General features: G+C 33.8%; 1 long non-coding RNA gene across 1 annotated transcript; it reads right to left on the bottom strand.

Moving 5' to 3' along the window:
* Positions 1-3,307: 3,307 nt before the first annotated feature.
* LOC105772888 (uncharacterized) lies at positions 3,308-5,005 on the bottom strand. Its single transcript, XR_008190646.1, has 2 exons — positions 4,302-5,005; positions 3,308-3,667 (listed from the first exon to the last, which is right to left on the bottom strand). It is a non-coding gene; the product is annotated as an uncharacterized LOC105772888 (long non-coding RNA).
* Between the last annotated feature and the right edge of the window lie 14,173 nt (positions 5,006-19,178).

The following is a 19,178-nucleotide window of genomic DNA, read 5'->3' on the forward strand; positions in this document are numbered from 1 at the left end:
TGAGACCCCAGCACTTAAATTTGCAGCAAGTGCAGCGCACAATTCTTGCATTCTTCGTTCCCGAACAACCTGCAATATTGCACATTGCAATAAAAGTCATTTAAACAGCTGAAAGAACCAAGAGCTGCTTGCAATTCTAAAATTGTTTCATCTTACCTTACGTATGCCACCTCGACAAGTAACTTGGACGAAAATCGGATGCAAGTTGAGTTCCTTTCCCTGGAATATAGGAACTCTGCGATTGGCACAGACAAAAAAAATCTTAAAATCAAGAACATTAAAATAATAACAATAGGGTGAAATAAGAAACAGAAAAGGCTTACGGGAGAGGTTTGTTTTTTATAATAGATACAAGGTCCAGCATGATACGGAAGAAACGTGGATCTTTCAGTGCAAGTTTATATTGATCATATAAACTGTACACCGGTAAATCTGTGCTGTAGGGATGATTCATTATTTCAAGAAATTGGCTTCGGAAGATAGTTGAAGAGAGAGGTGGCGGAACCTTTGGTTGTGGATTTTGCGAAACTGAAGATTTGATTGAAGCCAAAAAGCAGTGATTGCAGGAAGGGCATAGAAAATCAGTGTTGATGCAAATCATAGGAGAGTCCATCTCCTCCTTGCATATAGTGCAAGCAGTCTTAAATGACAGTTGGTTTGCCAAAGAGGGGGCACCAAGAAAGGTTGTTCCATAACGATAATTCTTACTCCAAGAATTGGACGTATTGTTATAGTCTGTTGGTAGAGTAGACGTTGAAAAGTAAGATGCTTCAGGTTGCTTCCTTTTGCGTGGGCGACCTCGACCTCGCCCTTGGCCTCGGACTCTGATTCGTTTATCATCTTCACCTTGATCATTGTCAGCCATTGGTCCTTGTAATCTTATGTCCAATAAACCAAGCAAATAAGAAGAACCCAGAAACGATTGCTTATTCAAGAAACTTAGTTGATTTAGAACTAGAGAAGGAAAAGATCCAACAAAGAACATCGGGAATTGCCAGGAGAAACGTGAGGAGTCTCTTAATCCTCTTGATTTCTAAGCGACCAGCAAAGCAGAAAGAAAACTTCCCTATTTATATTAGAAACAAGAAAAGGAATCCACCCAGATGAAGAACTGCTGACAAGCTAGGAAACAGGCTTATACACGAGTTTCTTGAGAACAAATGGACGACTTGAAGAGAGTCCAATTAGGCTTTTTACTCTTGATTTTGTTAAGACTTATTTATATGTTTATCACTGGTCTCAATTCCCATTAAATCTTACCTTATAGCAGTTTACATGTCCGCGAGTCGGTTACGCACGAGGAAGTGTTAGCACCCTTGTAACGCCCAAAATTAGTACCTAGTTGATTAATTAGTGTCTTAGTGTCGAAAATTAAAAAATTGAAAAGAAATTTAGGGCCAGTTCTTCATTGCTTTTGAAAAGTGCTTTTGAGAAGTGCTTTTGAGAAGTGCTTTTGAGAAGTACTTTTGAGAAATTTGAGTGTTTGGCATTGCTGTCAAAAAGTGCTTTTGAAGAATAAAATGTCCATTTTAGACATGAGATCATAAAGTAATAAATATGTATTTAAATAGTGTTCAAATTAGTTAATATTATGATATTTTAGCAAAAATATAAAAAAATAATTTATTATAACTTATTGTTAATATTTTAATATATAATATTAATTTTAAATATTTCTAAGTAATTAATATTAATTATTTATAAAATTTAATTAGAATATATAAACTATATTTAAATATAAAATTAAATATTTGTAATTAGATATTTGATGAGCTACTTTAACACTAAAATTAAACAAACATAATACTATCTAACTAAAATCTAAAATCTAATTACTAAAACCCAATATTAAACTTAGTAATTCACTTAAAAAGAGCCTAAAACTAAGTGTGAATTTAACTCTAAAACATATATGAATTAAACACCTATCAATTTCATTCCAACTGTCATTGTAATGTTATAATGTTTTTGTTCTAATATATGACAATGCACATTGTTTGTCATATTATTGTTCGATTTAATGCACATTACTATTTTAGTGTAATGTTTGCCAATAATTGTTTCAAAATGGTATGAACTTTGGACCAAAAGAAAAAAAGTTATATAAACAACAATTCAATAGAAAGCCGACAAAATTAATTGAAGTTGGTTCGATTAGGTTAATTATTTTAACAGAAAAAAGCTCAATTCAACTAACGGTTTAGTTAATTATAGTTCAATTAACAATGGATCGAACTAACTATTTCATCTCCTTTAGATTAAATGTTTGAGAATATAAAACAAAATACTTAGAATTATAAAAGCAAACATAGTTTCAATTGATCAGTTTAGCGTGCAATGGATACTAAGATTCTAATTTGAGAGTAAAATATGGAATGCCCATATTGTACAGAACTTTGATGCAAGCACTCCGTTTCCTCTGAGTACGTGAAATATTTCCTCCATTGCAGGAAACAACATCATGGTTGGTGGAACAGCATACAGAAATAAGATTAGAATCACACTTGGTAAGTAACCTGTTACCACCCGTGTATGAACTCCTGCATAGCATAACAAACAAGATAGATTCACAATGAGTGCCCGGTTCCTTCTCTTTTAACTCCTTGAGTTTCCACTTAATAACAATGATATTTGTCCTATCTACATGTATTAATACACACCAAGAGCTTGGGTGAGTTTAATGCAGTTAAATAACAATGACACCACTATAATAAGTTGTATCTGGCTATTTATGTACTCTAGATTGTCTTTCACACAGGAATGCACACCAATCATTACAGCAGCAAGTATAACCATAGGAAAAAGCATTGGTGAACATGGAAAAACCACACAGGACAGGATAAGAACATTAGCCAGCAAACCTAGCAAGGCAAAGATTACAGAGAGCATGAAATGAAAAATGTTAAGATGTTCCTCTAACTTATATGTACTTATACTAAAAGTTTAAAAGGGGAAAAAAGGCAGTAATGTAGTAAAATTGACTGGTCAAATAAGCACCTAGCTTGTGATGATATCAGCTGGAGAAATGTAGATATAACTTCATCCTCTGTCTTTTATAAATCTAAACTTCACACACAGAGAGGATCACCACAACAGTATTTTATAAATCATGCTTTACAATTATTAGGTATATTGAATAGAAATAAGCTGCTGCTATCCAGGCTTATTACAACCATTTCCATCTATTGATTACTTAAAACAGCATGCCACATTAGAGCTGGAGCATGGGGCAATAATAACAAACGGCATATTCAACAAGGCAATTTTGTTAACAGTTACCAAGCAGTTTTATAATTTAGATGAACAATAGAGCAAATAAATCATATTTAAAAGTTATGGAGCTCTTGCAAGAATTTGAATGACCAAATGATCATAAACATGACGATATCGGTCCCAAAACCCCACTCCTTCATTGGCCTACACTTCAGTCAATGTTAATTTAATTCACAAATGTAGTCTTAAAACCAAAAACTCTCTGCAAATATGCACAATACCTACAGTATAATTTTCATAAATTGTATGAGAATACATAGATAAAACTAAAACGTCAACTCCTATATTTATCAAGGTCTGCCAACCAAATGCAAACATCAACGGGGCAGATCATCACTTTTTTTATTTTTTGGCTACGGCGCAGTCATTACGGCCATTGTAACCTATAATAAACCTGTTTTTTTTTACCAAAAGTTAATGTGTTAATAATGTTAAAACATATTTCCAGTTGAAAGTAACATATTCATAGAGTAAATAAACGAAATTTCAATTACTATGCTAGTTTCATAAGAATTTTCAGCAACCAAACAGACAGTAAAAGAGGAAACAAATAAATAAGACAGATACAGTTTGTGTTCTTTTCACATATAGTTGTCAAGCTACCAAACAAATGTAAGATAACCACAATCAAAACAAACAATTTTAACAGACTAAATGAAAAGAAAGAATACAACTGTTTGATCTCCAAGAAAATGGAGGAAACTAAAAGTTCATTATCTCTTTCACTCTTAGCTCTCTAATTTCTAAAAAGTAAAAGTATAAAACTTTCAGAACAATTACACAACAGAAAATATACTCGTGGATTTTCAGACCTCATAAAATGGATCAACAGAAAATTTTAACTTGCTTTATAACCCTAAATTCAGTCCTTAATAAAGAAAGTAATTAAAAACTTTTCTGATTAGATCAAAATTAAATTAAATCATTGAGAAAACAAAAAAAAAATGCAATGGTATTCAGTATTCATACTCTTTTTCCTACATTTTCTCAGCATCCAAACAATCATAAGAACTACAAAAAGTACTCACCGAAACGTAGTCCTCCACATCATCAATTCCTTCCAAGATGATTCCAGAAGACGATGCCGTTTCGCCGGACATTGTCACAAAACAAAAAGGAAATATACGGAAAAGAAATTAAGTATCAACAGGGAAACTGAAATTTAACTGAATCCGAAGAGAAATTCCACTGCATCGCGTTTCGTTTTTCTAAGTATAAAATCTTCTCTGTTTTTTTTTTCAGAGGTTGAGAGTTCTTCAGTAACCCAGCCCTGGCATTTTTCTTTTTAGAAAGAGGCACAAAACAAAAGAGGCAGAGCAAAGCAGCAGTAGAGGCACAAAACAGTAAAGCAAAAGAGGCACAAAAGCCAGAATTAAAAAGTAAATAAAAACAAAGCATAACTAATAATTAAAGAGAAGAAGAAGAAAACGAACTCACCTGCGGAAGAGGAACAAAGAACAGGAAGGAGCTTTCACAGCAAAAATGTGAAAAAAAATGGGTATAGAACTTTCACAGCAGAGGAAATAACGTTTTTCCAAGGGGGAGAAGACAGGTTATTTTGGTCATTTATCAGCCAAAAGCACTTCAAGCTTTTTAGATGGTGAAATTTTCAGCTTCTCCATCAGGAGAAAATGACGTTTGAGATGGAGAATTTTTTGAGAAGATGGAGGCCGTTCTTCTCTCCTTTTAAGAGAAAAGGACTTTTTAACGCAAAAGTCCATTTAAAACGCAATAAAGAACGGGGCCTTAAAGTACATCCATTTTTATTTAAGGTATGCTTTGGAATCATTTGAGTAATTTAAAAAGAAGGTTAAAGACCTGACTGTCTCTAAGCTACCAAAATATCACGTCCTGTAAGTTAGGACGTAATATTTGGAACTCAAGAGAGTAAACTCATCTTAAAAAATTTATTGAAAATTCATATTTTGATATTTAGGAGAACATTTTGCTATTTAGGTGTAATGAAAAAAATCGAAACCCTGTAAGTTAGGGTACGGTTTCTCAAGTTACCGAAACACGAAATGTTACCTTATAACAAAATTTCTTTTGTATTTTTTAAGTTTTAAAAAGCATATTTCGCTATTTAGGTTTAGCGAGAGAACCAAAACCCCGTAAGTTAAGGTACGATTTCTCGAATCACCAAAATGCAAAAATATTGCCTTATAGAAATTTCTTCCATTTTTTTGAAATTTTTAAAAGAATATTTTGCTATTTAGTTTTAACAAGAAAGACCGAAACCCCGTAAGTTAGGGTATGGTTTCTTGTTTTTTTTTTCTAAAGTGCAAAATATTTTCCTTATTTTGGGAAATTCTTCTTTTTGAGCAAAGATGAATAAAATACTGAAGGGGTACACGTTTAATTCATTATGCTTCCAACGAAATCGTTAACACGCAAAAGGAATTGTACATGGCTATTAATAATAATACAACATACATTTGAAACAAAGGCCTAACATGCATCGTAAAATACAAATGTTTTAATATTTAAAAGTTCTAGTATCAATGTGCATGAATAATTGTAATACAATGACAAATATAACATTACAAACTTAACAACGACAATGCACATAATACTAATAGATCTAAATTTTGGAAGCATTTGAAATTAACAAATAAATAGATAGCAAAAATAAAGGCACGAATAATACGCATCAACCAATAAACATAAGGCAAATGAATAATAAATAAAATGAAAGACATATAAGTTTAATTGGAAATTTAAAACAAATAATTAAACGAATATTGTAACAGCCCGATTTTGGGCCTAGTCGGAACAGTGGTTACGGGACCACAAATCCGACGAGGAAAAATTTATTTTTCTTATATTTTTATGGTCTACAATTTCACGGAATGATTTTGTGAAAATTTCGTTTGAAAATTTTGACGTTTGGGCACTCAATTTAGTCAAAAGGACTAAATTGTAGAAAGTGCAAAAGTTGAGTTCTACATGTTAGAGGTGTTCAATTGTTATGAAACTTTAAATTGGAGGTCCTTATATGGTAATTAGACCATTGGTTAAGTTGGTAGACAAAAATGGGTATGAGATAAGTGAAATAGGAAAATTTTAAGTTAGGGGCAATTTGGTAATCTAGTAATTAAAATGAATTAAAAGGGAAAAAGATGGCAATTTGGGCTCATCTTCTTCATGGGGACGAAATCAGCAAGAGGGGGAGCAATTTTTAGGGTTTTCAAGCTTCCAAGCTCCATAGTAAGTGATTCTAAGCCCCGTTTTTAATGTTCTTTACGTTTTTGGAGTCCCGGTAACTTGATTTTGCTTATTCTAGCGATAATTTAATGTAGGGTTTATATTTGGAAAAATACCCATATGTGAAATGTGTTTATTTTTATGTTTTATGGTAGAATATGAAGCTAGAAATTATGTTAAGCAACTTTTGCTAAGCGATTTTGAGTGAAAACGAGTAAAACGACATAATCGATAAAAATACTAAATGTTCATAAGTAAGTGTTAGAGTTGGAATTTGATGTTTATATAGAAGGGAAAAATGTTCAGCATGTCATAATACATAAGAATAAGGGATGAAGTTTAATTTACGAGCTTTGGGGCAAAAGTGTAAATATGTAAAAGTTTAGGGGCAAAATTGTAATTTTGCCAAAGTTTGAGTCAAGGATTGTTTTGATAAATGTGAGTACTAAATAAGTCAAATGTGTTATTATAGATCAAGAAAGAAGTGGAATCGACCTTAACCGGGGAAAAGGAAAGATTAAAGACTAAATTGCTAAATTTTATATTGTTGCATCAAAATAAGTTACGTGTAAGTAATAGTTATATTTTTATAAATTGTGAATTATATTTGATATGTGAATTAATATTGAATGTGGAAGGAAAATTGTTCATGAATTATTCAAGTGTTAAAGTGTTGAAAATAAAGTGTTAAGTGTAAATTCCCGGTTGAACTTAGGAATAGAAGTGGATACAAGTGACATGTCACTAGAGATCGATGTTACAATGTTACAGTGAGTCCCGGTCTTTGGGTGATCTAGCATGTGTTGCAGACACTGACGACTTGTGTGAGCGGCCGTGGACATTTCGGTGTTATTGATCGGTGGTAGCCGGCTACATATCGGTGGTAAGCTTGACTACGTGTCGATGGTAGATTCACTACATATCGGTGGTAGCTTGACTACATTTCGATGGTAGCTACTGACTACGTGTCGATGGTAGCTTTGGCTACATATCAGTGTGGCACTTATGTGCTAATTCTCTACATATCCATGTATATTCCGAGTGTTCAACGGGAAATTGACTAAGTGTAGTTGAATAATGAATATAGGTGTGGAACTGAATTGAATATCGACTTAGAAACGGAAAAAGTGAATTTTGAATTGAATTATGATTGAAAGTGAAAAAGTGAAATTATGAAATAGTACATTTAGCAACAAAACAGTTTAGACAGCAACAGTTGTGTGACTTTGAAAAATCACCAAAAATGGAAGAAATTGAATTAGAGGCTGAATAATATATGAAATTGAATCTAAATGAGTCTATTTTCACATAAAAGAAACAGAGAAAGTAAAAGATCATATATTTTGAGATATTTGAAGTTTAATTAGACAGAGTCAGAATGAGTTCGGAATCCCCTGTTTTGACTTTGGAAAATTGTCAAAAATTGTAAAAAAATAATTATGGGATAAAGTTTATATGTTTAGAATTATAAGTTAATCTATTTTTAAGACAAACAAACAAAATCAATATCCGAATTCTGTACAGTTAGATAATTAATTTTTAGTGAAGAGAGGTCAGAACTGTCAAACAGTGAAACAGGGGAAACTTTAAAGAATAAACTGTACTATTTGGCTAAACCAAAAATTCTGAAAATTTTATGGTAAGAAGATATGTGAATCTAGTTTTGGATAAAATTTACGGATATTAATTTGGAGTTCTTTAGCTCCAGGTAAAAATAATTTAGTGACTGTGACTCGAATAGATAGCTTTGAATATACATGTTAGTGAATAGTGAAATTATAGTTAATGTTGTTTAAATGTGATATACACATTAAGGATGTGAAATGGAGAGGAGGAGGAGGATAATAAAATGTATGAATGAATTGTGTATAAATGGTCATATGCCCGATTTTAATCGGTAAATGATAAATTGAATGGTAAATACGTATTGGTACTGAAGAACTATTGCGGTTTTGAAAAGCAATTGACCAAGTGTTTAAGAAATTTAGTCATGATATATATATGTGTATGATAATAATAATATATGGATGATTATATCATTGAGTTGCATTGATTAATTCGTTTTATGTGATGGAAATGTCAAGAACATTTATCTTTGATATGTGATGATCATGGTTTAAGCTCATATGGAAAAATAAAGTTTCATAGTATGAGAGTGTGATATTGAAATATATATATTGGATTGAGAAATTAATTTGAATTGTGATTTACAAAATATTGTGAATTGAATAAAATGGAAATTGAGCTTTGAATTACATGAGTAAGTATCGGGTCTCGTAGGCCCTATTTGTTATGAATATAATATTTTGAGGATATGTTATAAAGAATTATAAAAACATGTTACAAATTTGAAGAGTTTAAATTTGAATGAAATTTTGTAACTCGGCTTAATACGTTTACATGTGTAAGTGTTCTAGTAATGCCTCATACCCTATTTCGGAGTTGAATACGGGTAAAGGGTGTTACAAATATAAAATAAAATAAATAAATAAAATAAAATTAATAAATATTTAAAAAAAAGAATGAAATTTGAATTTAAATTGATTAAGGACCGAATTGGAGTTTAAATAAAATTAGTGGGTTAGATTTGAAATATAAAAGAAAAATAATTTGGAGTCGATTGGAACAGGCGCAAAAATGAAGGGGCCAATTGGGAAATTAATCCCTGACCCTTAAAGCGCGTCATTTCGCGCGGGACCAAATCGAAATAGGTACAAAATCTACGGGGTCAAATTAAAAATGCTAAAGAAAAGATAAAAGGACTGAATTCAAGAAAAGTAACAAAGCGTAAGGACTAGGGTTGTAAATAACCCATTTCATGAAAACGAGCAGATCCTCCTGGATTGGGTCAGGTCGTGCGCGGGTTTAAGGGTGTAAAACGACGTCGTTTCAAAGACGATGTGCACTGGCGCAAAACGGCATCATTTCTTGCATTTATATAATCCAAATTTTTGTAAAAAAAATCATTCTCTTCCATTTCCAAAGAAAAAAACTGCAGCACTCTTTCAAAAACTCTTCCCCCCACATCCGGCCATAGGATTTCAGCCATGGCCACTGCCGCAGCGCTGCCGTGGCCGGTGGCCGACAATGCACAAAGGGCGATTTTTAAGCCTCCGCTTTAAATCCCTTAGAAGGCCAAACTTTCTTGGCCCGAAGGTCGAGAGAAAAGGACCCCTAAACCCACCTTTCAGGGCCAATTTCAACGACAGTGAGATCTCCGACGACACGGCCGATGGGCGTTTCAGGTAAGTTTTCCTTCCTTTTTCTTTTTATTTTTGTAGATGAAATAAAATAATAATAAAAAAATAGATCTAAAACGTAGAGAAAAATAAAATCACCTTCGAATCAAAGTTCAAACTTTTGTATCTTTTTTTTATTTCAGAAATTTGGAAAAAAACAAAAAGTTTCATTTTCGGCTCTTATAGCCGAACCTAGGCTATTCGCCATTATTTTCTTTTGTCTGTTTCTTTTTGTTTTTTCTTCTTTGTCTACTGCTATTGTTTGTTTTTCTTTTGTTGTCTTTTTCTTGCAGGAGGTTTGACACGCGTGGAGGGCCAACGATTGGTGAGCAGCGGTGGTGGGCATGCGAAGAGGCCACGCACAGGCTGGAGGGCGGCAGCTACATGTGGCTAGGGTTTTTTTTTGCTGAAAATTTTTTTAAGTTTGTGGGTTTTGGGTATTTTGGGTTAATTTTGTTGTAATGGACTTTATTTGTCTGATTTGAGTGTGTTGGGCCCGGGCAAAATTTGGGTCTTACAGCTGCCCCTCTTTGCTCATTATTGTGTAACGAGAATGGAGAAAAGACTTCAAAAAAGACCAATTTTACCCGGTCTCACCGGATCTTGACTTGTTTTGGTGCTTTCCTTCTTCAGGTAGTTTCATTCCAGTCAACTGCGTCTTGTTGCTTCGATCCACTCCACTGTAGTTGAGAGAGATACGACATGTAGCTTCAATCTAAGCTTCTGCAACTTCAGAGGGACGATATTTATGGTTTTAGTCTGCTCCACTGCAACTTTAAGGAGATAAGACTTGTCATGGTAGATTTAATCTGGCCTACTGCAACTTCAGAGATATAGGATTAATCGTTTCAACCTGCTCCACTGCAACTTCGGGGAGATAAGGTTTGATATGATCCGCTTTACTACAACTCCAGAGAGATAAGATTTGTTATTTAGCTTCAATCTGTTCCACTGCAACTTCAGGGAAATAAGATTTTCTATCATCAGTTTGCTCCACTGCAACTTTAGGGAGATAAGACTTGTATCTTCAATTTGCCCCACTGCAACTTTAGGGGGGATAAGATTAGTGGCTTCAATATGCTCCACTGCAATTTTAGGGAGATAAGATTCGCCATTGTAGTTACAATCTATTTAACTGTAATGTCGGGGAAACAAGATTCGCTGTCGTAGCTTCAATCTGCTCCACTGCAATTTCAGGGAGATAAGATTCGTCATTGTAGCTTCAATCTATTTAACTACAATGTCGGGGAAACAAGATTCACCGTCATAGCATCAATCTGTTCCACTACACCTCCAGGTAAGTAAGATTCGCCGTTATAGCTTCAATATTTTAACTGCAATGTCGGGAAAATAAGATTCGCCGTTGTAGCTTCAATCTGTTCCACTACACCGCCAGGTAAGTAAGATTCGCCGTTATAGCTTCAATATATTTAACTGCAATGTCGGGGAAATAAGATTCACCGTCGTAGCTTCAATCTGTTCCACTACACCGCCAGGGAAACAAGATTCGCCGTCGTAGCTTCAGTCTGTTCCACTACATTGCCAGGGAGGTAAGATTTGCCGTTCTAGCTTCAATCTATTTAACTGCAATGTTGGGGAAACAAGATTCGCCGTTGTAGCTTCAATTTGTTCCACTACACCGCCAGGGAAGCAAGATTCGCTGTCGTAGCTTCAATTTGTTCCATGACACCACCAGGGAAGTAAGATTCACCGTTGTAGCTTCAATCTATTTAACTGCAATGTCAGGGAAACAAGATTCGTCGTCGTAGCTTCAATCTGTTCCACTACACCGCCAAGGAGGTAAGGTTCGCCATTGTAGCTTCAATCTATTTAACTGCAATGTCGGGGAAACAAGATTCGCCATCGTAGCTTCAATCTGTTCCACTACACCGCCAGGGAGGTAAGACTCGCGGTTGTAGCTTCAATCTATTTAATTGCAATATCGGGAAAACAAGATTCGCCATCATAGCTTCAATCTGTTCCACTACACCGCCAGGGAGGTAAGATTCGCCGTTGTAACTTCAATCTATTTAACTGTAATGTCGGGGAAACAAGATTCGACGTCGTAGCTTCAATCTGTTCCACTACACTGCTAGGGAAGTAAGATTCGCCGTTATAACTTCAATCTATTCCACTGTAATGCCAAAGAGATAGGATTCGCTGCCCATAGATTTAATCCACTCTACTTCAGCTAATCCAAGTTTTAACGCCAGAGAGATAAGATTCGCTGCCCTCAGCTTTAATCTACTCTGCTGCAACACCAGGGACACAAGATTCGCTATCTTTCGCTTTAATCTATTCCATTGCAACATCAAGGCGATAAGACTGGTGTCTTCGATCTACTTCGCTGCCAGTACAGAAATGTAAGATCTACTATTTTCAACCTACTCCACCGCTACTCAGGGAGATAAGGCTGGTGGCTTAAATATGCTTCCCTACTACCTTGGAAAGATAAGATTTGCCGTCATGATTTCAATCCATCCCATTGCAACTTCAGGGGTATAGGTAACTTCATTGATCTGTTCTCTGGGGAACATGACCTGTAAAATCTATTTTATGGACCTATTTATGCCTAGTGTTTAGGATGTCATGATTAGAATGAATCAAATGCTCCTAACTAGATGTGTATATATGATATTTGCATGAATGCAGAATGTCATTTTTCGAGAATGACCCCTTTTTAATATTTGGGTTGTCATTCCTCGTTGTTCATCAAGGTTTTATCACTGATGCCTTCTTGTTCAACTGGTATCTTCAACTAAAAAATCAAAGAAATAGTCGCAATTTAGACTATTCTTCCTCAAATGCTTTCAACCCTTAAGTTGGTTAGTTCTAAACAATAGCTCTGTTTCAGGTCCTCGTACTATTTAGAAACTTTCAGAGTAAAATGCAGAACTCCTTCTGCTTGAATATTATCAGTCCATTAATCGTTACTTCAAGGAAAAATGCTTGAAAAAGATTATCAAAATGGACAAGATGAAGTTTTGTTGAGAGTAAAGCTCGGAATGAATGAATTAATCAAGATAACAAATTTTGCTAGAATACAAAATGAGAATAAATTAATCAAGATGACGTATTTTACCAAAATACAAAAATGAATAAAATGGAAATATGTGCCCCAGATATCGCTTTGTGATGAATGACTTAATTACTATTTGATAGTAGTTGACTTTTTATGAAGGAATATGTAATGGTTACCATAAGATAAAATAAAAGCATATTGGGAGAACGAATATTATCCTAAATAGATTAAGGATATCCTATGAGGGTAACACACTTATGACAATGTCATTGGACGAGCACTGAGTAGTTGCTTTAGTAATGATATGTAGTTAGGGAGAGTTCAGTCACAATACTATAGTGAAATGACTTTGTGACTAAGGGTTAGTTTAGCAATGATTTTCAAAAGTGCTAAAAGAACTTTTGAGCAAAAGCTAAAATTTTGTGCTTATGCTTTTGGCCAAAAAAGTGATTTTTGAAAGTATTTTTTGTCCCAAAAGCACTTTTAAAAAACTCAAAAAAATCTTGTGCAGCAATGTTTTTATCTCAAAAGTGCTTATGAGAATAAATGCTAAACTAGCATGATGATTTGGAATAAGTCTTTTTAAAAAATCCACATCAGCTACAAAAATTATTAACCGTGCTAATTATTTGGACTAACTAATACATTACTTTTTCCCTTTTTTAGTCATTATAAAATAATGGTAAAATTGCAGTTTTGATTTCTCTACTATGCTCACTTTTGATACTTAATCCTTATATTTTAATTTTACATAATCTGGTTCTTTACTTTTACAAATGGCATTAATTAATCCAAATATTTAACATACTTATATATGATAGTTATCTTATTGTACTATCATATCATTTATACGCTAACAAATGTCCATGAAAAAAAAGTTATTTATATGTGAAAGGTTAAAGGTGATTTTTTTCAACTATTGATAAACGTCTTGGCAAAAAAAATACTGTAAGCATGGCAAAGTGGCATGACACCGTCTTTTTTCTATAGATTATATAACAATGGTCAAGTTTCAATTTTGGTCCCTAAACTATGCTCAAATTTAAGATTTAATCTTTATACTTAAACTTCTTGACATAATTTAGTACATCAACTTTTAGAATGTCATTAATTAGCCCACATGTTTTATTTTGATTAAAATGATTATGTAATTTTTAAGAGTTGTCAACACCATTAAAATATCTATTAAATTTATGACCATTACAATGTTTTTTTTTTGTTACATGGTTATGATAAATGACAAAAGTAGCATATTTAAACTCATTCTTAATGCGTTTTTGGATGATTAATTATGCAAATTGGTGAATTAGATACTCATATTCCTTAATTAAATTCATGTTTCTTTACTTAGGAGAGCATTTGGGAGAGAAAGAAGTGAAAAAGAAGCGAAAATTAGAGAAAAAAAAGTAGATTTCAGGAGCACACGGGCTAGACATACGCCCATGTGTCAGCCCGTGTCAATTTTGCAACCTGCTTCTCAAACACGCGTAAAAACACAATTTTTAGGCTTTCTGGGCATTCTAAAGTCTATAAATGCTAAATAGAAGAAGAGATAGGGGGCCATAAGAGAATATCGAAGAAACAACTTGAAGAACACCATTGGGCCAACTCTGAAGTAGATTTCAATCAAGATCGAAGACCTCCTTTTAATTTCTTTTGAAGTTTTTATAAGTTTTTTTTTTATTTCTTGTAGTTTTTCTGACTTTGAAATTTTTTTATACAAAATTATGAACTAATTCCCTAAATACCTAGGGAGGATGAAACCTATGATGAATTCTATTATTTTATTTTTGTTTTATGTGATAAATACTTGATTCTTGTTCTCAATTATGTGTGCTTATTTCTTGTTTTAATATTTCTGGGAAATTAATTCATGTTTAATGTGCTTAATTCAGTGGAGGAAAAGTCCTGTTTAAGAGTAGATCTATCATAATTGAGTGGTGTTGCATGCAAACCTAGAAATAAGACAACATAAATCTACTGAATTAGAGTCAAATCTATTAAAGGAATCCATAGATCGAGTTAATGTGACGATAGGGGTTTTAATTAGAAAGAGATTTCAATTAATCAACTTAAAGTCAGTTGCTCTTACTCTCGAAAGAGATATTAGCATAATTTAGGGATTTCTACGGATCAAGATACTAAGTGAATAAATCATTTAATTCATATTCATAATAATAGATGAAGTCTAGGTGGATTCTTTCCTAGATGTTGTCTCTCTCATGGATTCTTTCCTAGATGTTGTCTCTCTCATTGGTTATCTTTCGATTATTTTCCTTATTCATTCTCTGTTGAGTTCTTAGTTAAATTAGTTTAGTAAATTTAGTTTTAAACACATCACTCTATTTTGTCGGCTAAATAATAAGAAAATGGAAATTACTAATAATTTTAATCCTTGTGGATACAATATCTCTACTCACCACAACTATATTATTTATCGTCGTGCACTTGCCTTAATCATATTTTTAGTTAGTCACGTGAGAAACATCAAGTTGCCATGTGAGTATTTAAAAAAATTAAAATGTCACTCTAATGAATTTAAAATAAAATTAATGGTGTTAATAATTGGAGTTGATTTTTAGATTTGAAAATATATTTCAAACTTTCAAAAAGATACCGGTGTTCTATAATTAGGGAGATGTGTCTCTATTGACATCTTAGTTAATTCTATCCTTTTAGATTTTAGTAGAATCTTATCACGACGGGAAAAAAAGAGTTATATATGTAGAAAATTGATTAATATTTGGAGAAATAAAACAAAGAAAATGATAAAGAATATAATGAAAAGAGAAATATTTTTTTATGGAAGAAAGAAAACACCCTTTCTAATAAATTTTTATTTCACTCACTCTTAAAAATTCTTCATTACATACAACTCTTTATATAGGAGTTGTAAGTGACTATTCATCTACATCAGGAGTTGTGACTATTCATTTACATAACTTAAATGCTATAGGAGTTGTGACTATTCATGCATGTGTGTAACTTTTTATCTTCAAGTCTCTTCACTCTTCATATTCAAGTCTCTTCACATTTCTAGCTTTTCATAATTTATTTTGTGCAAGATTAATTTAATTATGTGCCAACAATGCCTCCCTTAAATTAAACTTGCTTCGAACTCCCAACCTTTCACCATTTTTCTTGAAGACTGGTCCACTTAGCGGCTTTGTGAAGATATCAGCCATCTGATCTTCCGTCTTGCAATATTCAACTTGAATATCACCATTATTCACTAGTTCCCTCAAGAAGTGATACCGAATGCGAATGTGTTTTGTCCTTCTATGAAGAACTGGATCTTTTGTGACCGAAATAGTAGAACTATTGTCACAAAACAAAATCGTTGACTTGCTCTCCTTCTGCGTAAGACTCTCCAAAATTCTACGTAACCAAATCAATTGACATCTTGCATAAGATGCAGCGATATATTTAGCTTCTGTAGTCGAAAGTGCCACAACAAATTGTTTCTTTGTGCTCCATGAAATTGCACCACTAGTAAGGTGAAAAACATAACCAGAAGTGCTTCTGCTATCATTAATGCTTCCTGCTAAATCACTATCCGAATAACCAATGAGATCAACTAATATATTAGCTTTATAGAAAATTCCATAATCAATGGTTCCCTTCACATATCTCAATATTCTCTTGGCAGCCTCTTAGTGATTGGAGTAGGTTTCTCCATGAATCTACTCACCAAGCTAGCAGCATACACGATGTCAGGCCTTGTCGAAGTTAGATACATTAACTTCCCAACCAAACTTATGAATATGGTGGAATTGACAAGCTTTCCTTCCCTCTCTTTAGATAACTTCAGACTTGTGATGCATAGAGTAGAAACTGGATTAGCATTTTCAATCTTGAACTTTTTTAGAACTTCCTTTGCGTAGCTCTCTTGTGAAATAAAAATTCCTTTCTCAGATTGATGAACTTCAATGCCAAGAAAATGATGAAGTTCTCCCAAATCTGTCATCTCAAATTCTGCCATCATTGAATGTTGAAATTCTTTCAACATTTTCACATCATTTCCTGTGAAAATAAGATCATCAACGTAGAGACTTACAACCATGAATCTTCCTTGAGAATTGCCTTTGATGTAGAGAGAATGCTCATATGGACATTTCTGGAATCCACACTTCTGAAAATAAGAATCGATGCGGCTGTACCAAGCTCGAGGTGATTGCTTCAACCCGTACAAAGCTTTCTTCAACTTGTAAACTTTTTCTTCTTCTCCTTTTTTGACAAACCCTGGTGGTTGATCAACAAAGACTTCTTCTTTGAGAACACCATTTAAAAACGTAGATTTTACGTCCATTTGGAACATTTTCCAATTGTTTTGGGCAGCAAGAGAAATAAGTAACCGAACTGTCTCAAGTCTTGAAACTGGAGCAAATACCTCTGTAAAATATTCTCCTTCCTTTTGCTTGTATCATTTTGCAACCAGTCTTGCCTTGTACTTGTTGATAGAGCCATTCGGATTCATCTTTGTCTTGTACACCCATTTGACTCCAATTGAATTCTTGTACGGCGGCAAATCTGTAAGCTCCCATGTATCATTGTTTTCAATTGAGCAAATCTCTTTTTTCATGGCTTTCCTCCATATTTCTTCTTGATATACATCATCAAAAGAAATTGGATCTTCTCCTGCAAAGAAGGTAAAGAATACAGCATCATTTTGCACAACTTCATCAGTTACATCATTTAACTCTTGGATGCTTCTCATTTTTCAGATCGGGCTGGATGAAGAAGAATTTGATGAAGAACTTGGGGAAGCAGGAGGATTTCCTGCTTGAGCATCATCTTTAGCAATCTCAATTACTGCCTCTTCTTATTCTTTAAGTTCAAAAGGAAAAATTGGCAAATTTTCCTTTTCAACTTCCATATCTTCAAACATGGAATTTTCATCAAACCGAACATCTCGGCTTATCACAATCTTCTTTGTTTCTGGATTGTACAACTTGTATACCTTACTTATTTCACTATAGCCAATGAAAATGCATTTCTCTTAATTGTCATCCAACTTGCTTCTCATTGCATCTGGAATATGAGAGTAAGCAACACTCCCAAATACTCTAAGATGACGAACAATAGGCTTTGTACCATACCGCGCCTCATGTGGTGTGCAATTCTCCAAGCTTATTATTGGTGATCTGTTGATAAGATAAACTGCACAGGAAACAGCTTCAGCCCAAAATCTTCTTGATAACCTCTTCTTCTTAAGAAGACATCTAACCATTTCCATAATTGTTCTATTCTTTCTTTCACACACACCATTTTGCTGAGGTGTATGGCGGACTATCATTTCTTGCCGGATGCCACTATCTCTGCAATATTTCTCAAATTCTTTTGAAAAATATTCACCTCCACGATCTGTCCGTAATGTGTTAATTTTCAGCCTAGTAAAATTCTCCACTTCTGCCTTGAAATCTTTGAATCTCTGAAAAGCCTATGATTTTTCTTTAACACAATACACCCATAACTTTCTTGAGTAATAATCAATGAAAGAGATAAAGTAACGATTACCTCCCAAAGATGAAACTATCATTGGACCACAAAGATCCGAGTGAATAAGTTGCAACAGTCTTCTTGCTTTCCACGAGGATTGAGAAGGAAAAGCAATTTTGTGTTGCTTTCCAAGCTGACATGCTTCACAAACATCATCAAGCCGATCGATTTTTGGTAAACCTCTGACCATCATCTTCCTTGAAAGCATCTCCAAATTTCCATTGTTCAAATGTCTATATCTATCATGCCATAACTTTGAAACTCCTTTATGAGCACCAATAAAGCAAGACATATTCTGATTTTGAAGGGTGAGAGAGAAAAGATTATTTGATGTCACTCCAACTCTAGCAACAACCTGATTTTTCCTTGACAAATAGCATGCCATGTCACGGAAATGAATATCATACCCCTTCTTCAAGAGATGCCCAACGCTAAGCAGATTATTTTTAAGACCAGGAACAAAATAAACTTCAGACATTTTCTCTACCCTTCCTTGCTTTGTTTTGAACTCCAACTCACCAACACCGCTAACTTTGTAAGCTTTGCCATCTGCTACTTTTACTTCTCCACAATCAGATTCAAAGAACTTCGAAAATAAATTTTTGTTACCTGTTATATGCTTGCTAGCACCACTGTCTATGTACCAGACATCATCAATCTCTCCACCATGAGACAAGAGCAACAAAGTTTCTTGCTTTTGCTCTTGATTATTTTGTACTATATTATCTTCATTTTTCTCTTCTTTCTTGTACCAGCATTCACTTGCCAAATAACCAGGTTTGCGACAATAATAACGTTCAAAATAGCCACGACCTCTTCCTCTTTGATTTCCACGTCTACGTCTTCTTTGTGATCCTCTAAAATTCTGACTTTGGTTGGTTTCTTTCCATCTATTCTCCGTGCTTGCATCTTCACCTCTTTCACGAGCATTTGACCCTCTT

The sequence above is a fragment of the Gossypium raimondii genome, chromosome 11, assembly GCF_025698545.1.
Source record: "Gossypium raimondii isolate GPD5lz chromosome 11, ASM2569854v1, whole genome shotgun sequence".
NCBI classification, from domain to species: Eukaryota; Viridiplantae; Streptophyta; class Magnoliopsida; order Malvales; family Malvaceae; genus Gossypium; species Gossypium raimondii.